Source organism: Cebus imitator, unplaced genomic scaffold (genome assembly GCF_001604975.1).
Source record: "Cebus imitator isolate Cc_AM_T3 unplaced genomic scaffold, Cebus_imitator-1.0 Scaffold709, whole genome shotgun sequence".
Classification (NCBI taxonomy): domain Eukaryota; kingdom Metazoa; phylum Chordata; class Mammalia; order Primates; family Cebidae; genus Cebus; species Cebus imitator.
The window spans coordinates 580,757-587,633 of record NW_016108024.1 but is presented as its reverse complement, the minus strand read 5'-3'; positions in this window follow the sequence as shown (position 1 = coordinate 587,633).

Sequence of the window (6,877 nt, the reverse complement as noted above, 5' to 3'; positions counted from 1 at the left end):
GTACCACCAAGCCCGGCTAATTTTGTATTTTTAGTAGAGATGGGGTTGCACCATCTTGGCCAGGCTGGTCTCGAACTCCTGACCTCAGGTGATCCGCCTCCCTCAGTCTCCCAAAGTGCTGGGATTACAGGCTGCACAGTGAATTTAATTGATTCAGCAGGACAGCCAGGAGGGGCGCACGGCCACCGCTACACAGTGAGTGCCGAGAATCTCGCACTGTCTCTTGTGGCCAGCAGGGGGCGCGCGAACCCTCCTTTTCTGACCCCGTGAGGCGCCCTGTGTTCCGCTTAAGGAGTTCAGCACCAAGCCCACTTCAAAACAAGAGTTTCGTTTTCCTCAGCCCAGACCTAAGGGTGCACTGCCTCGCTTTGGGACAACTGGAGACAATGTCAATGGTGAATTCTTCCTGTTGGCAGCTGTGACTGCTGAGGGGCAGTCAGTCTTCAGAGTATCCAGGAGAGGAAGGGCTTCATGTGGAAAATGGAAAATCAAAAATCCCAGTTTCCACCATACCTCAAGGTTCTTCTCCAAGCCTACGGTGTGATGGCCACTAACATCATGCTATGCACTGGCCTCTTAATACTAATATAACATTTGGATTCTTACAAGGGCAATTGGTTTCATAGCTTTGGCTGATGTGGATTTGGGTCAGGCTTAGCCTCTATAACAACGTTTGATATTGTCTCTGCTTTACTGAGACAGTGTTGACATGGTTGTTTTGAAAAGTAGTTTACTTCCCAATAATTTCATACTTGTAAAAAACTTGCAGCCGGGCCCGGTGACTCACACCTGTAATCCCAGGACTCGAGAGGCTGAGGCAGGAGAATTGCTTCAACCAGGGAGACGTAGGTTGCAATGAGCTGAGATCCTGCCACTGCACTCCAGCCTGACCAGAGGAAGACTCCATCTTGGGGACAGAGCAAGACTCCATCTTGGGGAAAAACAAAAAAAGAAAACTTGCAATAGCAGTACAAAGTACTTGTTATCCTTTCTCTCAGATTCCCCAGTGGTTATTGCTGTACCAGATTTGCAACTTCACACAAAATACTCCAGTATATTTTACCCAAAGCAGGGACACTCTCCTAGGTAACCATCACATAATCCCCAAATCAGGAAGTACATGATTTCTACCTGACATTCCAATCTGCAGACTCATTTCACTTCACCACCTGCCCCAACTGGGAGGAAAAATATCTTTTTCTATTCAGGTCCAGTTTTCTTTTTCTGGAACTGTTTCTGAGACTGTCCCTCAGTTTCACAACCTTGGTAGATCTAAAGAGCAGAGATGACTCCAAACTTGGTTTACCCAATGTTTCCTCCTGAGCAGACACAGAACCTGCATACCTGGCAGTAACACCCTGGCCTGATGCTATGGTATCCTCAGTGTAGTCCACTGGGAGGAGCACAGATTCACCTGCCCACCATTGGTAAACTCAACTTGATAATGGCAAAATACTCATTCACAAACATAAATCTCATCATGTCACTCTTCTGATTTAACTTTGGCATTGGTTTCCCACTAGCCACAGGGCTTGAGAAACACATTTGGCTCTCCATGTTAGCAGATTCCACATCCATAACCAAACAAGGATTAAAAACAGTATTTGTGGGATGTGAAACCCACATATACAGAGGACCAACTTTTCGTATCCACTGATTCCACAGGCCTCACTGCAGGACTTGAGCGTGTGTTGATTTTGGTATTGGTAGGGTTTCTGGAACCAATTGCCCACGGATACTGAGGGATGACTCTAGTGTCATATTACTATTATTTTGTTAAGGTTTATTACAAGTGTGGTTAGAAGGGATATTGTTCTGTAGTTTTCTGTCCTTGTGATGTCATGCCTTTGTTTGATATGTTTGGTTTGATCCAGGGTTGGGGTTGGGTATACTGTTTAGGGTGTTTAGGATTAGAGGGTTAGGGTTTAGATTTTAGGGATTAAGGGATAAATAGGGTTTGAGGTTTAGAGTTAGGGTTAGGCTTAGGGTTGAGGCTGGGGCTAGGGCTAGAGTCAGGGTTTAGGGGTTAGGGGGTTAAGGCTAAAGGTCAGGTGCAGTGGTTCAGGCCTGTAATCCTAGCACTTTGGGAGGCTGAGGCGGGTGGATTGCTTGAGTCCAGGAGTTCAAGACCAGCCTGGAAAACATGGCAAAATCCCGTCTCTACCAAAAAATATTACTTTTAATGGCAAAATCCTCAATGACTTTTACACCAACCTAAATACAAAAAATTAGCCAGGGCCGGGTGCAGTGGGTCACATCTATAATCCCAGCACTTTGGAAGGTCAAGGCATTTGAGGCTCTTGAGTCCAGGAGTTTGAGACTAGCCTTGCCAACATGGTGAAACCCTGTCTCTACTAAAAATACAAAAATTAGCCAGGCGTGGTCGTGCACACCTGTAACCCCAGCAACTTGGGAGGCTTAAGCATGAGAATTGCTTGAACCCAGGAGGCGGAGGTTGCAGTGAGCTGATATCGTGCCACTGCACTCCAGCCTGAGTGACAGAGTGAGACTCTGTCTCAAAATAAATAAATTAATTAAATAAATAAAATAAAAATTAGCTGGGCATGGTGGTGTGTGCCTGTAGTCTCAGCTACTTGGGGGGTGAGGCAGGAAGATCACTTGAACCTGGGAGGTCGAGGCTGTAGTAAGCCAACATCACAACACTGTACTCTTGCCTTGGTGACAAGTGAGATCTTGCCTCAGGAAAAAAAAAAAAAGCTAGGGTTAGAGTTTTGGCTATAGCTATAGCTAGAGTGATTATTTCACTCTTTCCTTCCCTTCTCTCACCATTACCTTGTGAGTTAACTAGCATATTCCCAGGCTAACACCTTGCCTCTCTACTACATTTCCACCTGGTCCTCTCTTCTCTGGTTCTTCAACTCTTATCTATTGTCTGGATTGTGGATCAATAAGTATGTACATGTACTTCAGAGGCTGCTCTGTGGAACTGAAAGTCTCAGGGAGGAGAAAAGTGTGCAAATTTGCACTCACCCCAGATGACTCCTGTCATACAGGTATCTTTGCCCTTCTCCACTGCTACCTGCTCTGATAGTTGAGTCTACACCCACAGGGTCTATTTCTCCATCTGCAAGAGGAAGTAATCTCCAAGGCCCTTCTGGTGTAACCCCACCAGTGAGCTCTCCTGGGTGCACGCTTACCACTCTGCCCTCCTCCACCTACCCCTATGGTGTTGTACAGCCCCTGAGTCCCAGGAGCTTGGTTGGACAGGAAGCAGCAGGGTGCTGACCAGATACTGCCAGTCAAGGCCAGTCATTTTGGTCAAATCTGGTTAAAAAAAACCGAAACAAAACAGTGAATATTCATCAAGGTCAGTCTAAGCCAGCTAGGACCCTTCAAGACTGGTCAAGGTCAGTCAAAAGTGGTCAAGACCAGCCAAAACTAGCCAAAGCTGGTTATGGCTGGTCTAATCTGGTAAAAGCCAGTCAACTCCAGTCAAGGCTGGCCATGGCCAGTTAAGACCAGTTGAGGTCTATGCAAGCTAGTCACAACTGGTTATTGTCAGTCACACCTGGTTAAGTCTGACTGTGGCTAGTCAAGGCCAGTCAAAGCTGGTCATGGCTGGTCAAGACAGGCCAAATCCAGCATGGTTGGTCAAAGCCAGTCATGGCTGGCCAAAGTTGGTCATGGCTGGTCAAGATAGGCCAAAGGCAGTCACAGTTGATCAAGGCCAGTCATAGGCAATCAAAGCTGGTCACAGGTAGCCAAGGCCAATCAATTATGGCTGGTTAAGACTAGTCATGGCTGGTTAAAACTGGTCCAGGCCAGTCAAAGCCAGTCACAGCCAGTAAACACAGGTCAAAGCTGGCCACAGCTGGTCTAAGCCGATAAAAACCAGTCAATTCTGGCCAAAGCCAGTCATGACTAGTCGAAGCCAGTCATGTCTGGTCCTGGGTGGTCAAGATCAGTCATGGCTGGTAAAAACTGGTCAATTCTAGTCAAAACCAGTTATGGCTGATGAAGGCTAGTCATGGCCAGTCAAAGCTGGTCATGGCCAGTGTAAGCCAGTCAAAATTGGTTAAGGTCTGTCATGACTGGTCAAAGATGGTCACAGCTGGTCTAAGCTGATCAAAACCAGTCAATTGTAATCAAAGCTGGTCACAGCCAGTCATGGCTGATCAAGACAAGCCATGGCTAGTTAAAACCTATTCAGGCTGGTAAAAGCCATTCACAGTGGTCACAACCAGCAAAGACCAGCCAAAGCTGGTCATGGCTGGTCTAAGCCAGTCAAAACTGGTTAAGGCTGGTCATAGCTGGTTAAAACTGGTCCAGCGTATCAAAGCCAGTGAAGACTGATCAAATCTAGCCACAGCTGGTTAAGACAAGCCAAAACTAGTCATGGCTGGTCAGGGATGGTCACAGTAGGTCCAAGCCAGTCACAGCTGGTCAGGGCTACTCAAGACCAGTTAAGGTCAGTCAAAGCTGGTCACAGCCAGTCTGCCAGTCATAGATGATCAAGACCAGTCAAAGTCAGTCATGAATGGTCAAGATCAGTCACGGCTGGACATAGCCTATCATGGCTTATTACTGGTGGAACTGGAGTCAGGGTTGTGATGAGAGCCTGGTTTAGGGTAAACCCTAATCCTAAATTAGGATTAGAGGTGGGGTTGAGGTTGGGATTAGGCTGAGGGTTAAGAATAGGGTTAGGACTAGGACTAGGTTTAGGGCTAAGGTTAGGATTAGGGTATTTTTAGTAACCTCTGTCTTATAGTATTATCTGGAATCGATTATTCGGTATTAAAATAGGCTGCTTCTTGGAAATGTGCAAAAAAATCAACAATAAATAGTTTGATCGCAAAGAAATAAAGGAAAAATGTATAAAGATAGCTTTTCTCGTTTCTTGCAGTTTGTTGTTCTACAAAATTGATGAATATATCATGGATTTCCTTAATTATCCAAGAATATAGAGAAAATAAAAGCCAATACACTAAACATAATACCCTTGCATTATTTATTCATCAAACATTGATTGAATACCTGGTGAATTGATTTGCTGAGTGTTGGGGTTTGTATAATAGATAAAAACAAACATTTTTTTTTTCTTTGTATACTACACACACTTAACACATAACACTTCTGGCCACCAACTGTGAGAGTTTTCCTACATTGACAAATTTTCTGATTCTCTGCAGACAACAGCTGGATCCATTTCATCCCATCCCATTTCATATTCCTCATAGACCCCACAGGTTAAGGGTACAGTCTCACAAGAATCCTCCCTACTTTAGATGCCAATTGCAAGTCCCAGGTTGTCACTTATACTTCTGACTGATCAGCTTTAAATTGGGTTTCCTATGACCCCCTGCTTAGGTTGGATAATTTGCTAGAAGAGCTCACAGAACTCATAGAAATACTTGCTTACATTTACTGGTTTATTATATAACAAAGGATACAGATGAACAGCCAATAAAGAATTATATAGGGTGAAGTCTGGAAGAGTCCTGAGTGTAGGAGCTTCTGTCCTTGTGAATTTGCAACATGCCACCCTCCTGGCATGTAGATGCCTAGAGGCTTTCTGAGCACTTCAGAAGCTTTGTGAACCTAGGAGTTTTCTGAATGCCATAGTTTAGGGACTTTTATAAAAGCTTCATCACATAGGCCTGAAGTTCTCTGAATGCTAACCTGAAGTTTTCTGAATGCCAACCTAGAAATCTTTTCTAATGCCGTAGTTTAGGGACTGGTATGGAAGCTTCATCACATAGGCATGATCTACTATAATCTCAATTTCCAGCCCTTCTCCCCTTCCCAGAGGATAGGAGGTAGAGCTGAAAGTTCCAAGCTTTTTTCACAGCTTGGTCTTTCTGGTGACCAGTCCCCATGCAGGAGGCCACCAAAAGTTGCCTCATCAAAACAAAAGACATTCTTATTACTCAGAAAATTCCAAGAATTAGGAGCTCTGTGTCAGAACCCAGGATCAAAGAACAAAATGTTCTTTGAACAAAAATGTTCCTAACACTCCTATTGCTCAGGGAATTAGAAGAATTTTAGGAGCTCTGTGCCAGCAATGGGGACAAGAGACAAAACATATATTCCTTACTGTATCACCATATCACAGAGGTATAAGGATATATATTGCCAAAAAGAAAGGTAAAAAATTATAACCTGAAATTACTAATAATTGGTTAAAGGGGATAAAGGGGATAGTGTAGGAAGAAGATAAGAAGAAAGGCAAATTGCTTTTCTGGTTCACAGAAAGCCAATATACAAGTTAATTATACAAAAATTTAGTATGCATTTATGTTAGTGTGTATACGCATGGAAGAAGAGATGTATTAAAGGACTGTCACTGTATTTCTGTCACTATATTGCTGCCATAACATATAAGCATGTAGTGTCTTAAAACTCATTATCTCACAGTTTCATGGGTCAGAAGTCCATGAATAGCATGGCTTAACTGGTTTCTAGGCTTAGGCTCTCACAAGGATGAGATCAAAATGTAGGCTTGGATGAATTCCTTTCTGCAGACTCTAGGGAAAAATCCACTTCCAAGCTCACTCAGGTTGTTGGCAGAATTTAATTTGTTGTTATTGTAGGACTAAGGTTTCCATTTCTCACTAGCTTTCAGCTAGGCCCTTTCTCCTAAGAACTTCAAACTTTGCACACATTTCTTTTCACATGGCACTCACATCTTCAAGCCAGCAATGACCTGTCAAGTCCTTACACTTCACATCTTTCTATTTCTTTAGAGATGGGGATCTTGCTATGTTGCCCAGGCTGATCTCCTGGGCTCAAGTGATGCTCCTACCTCAACCTCCTAAAGTGCTGGGATTACTAGGCATGAGCGACCACACTCGGCCTAAATCTGACTTTCTTTTCTGTTCTGATTCTCTGCTTTTTTTTTTTTTTTTTTTTTTTTTTT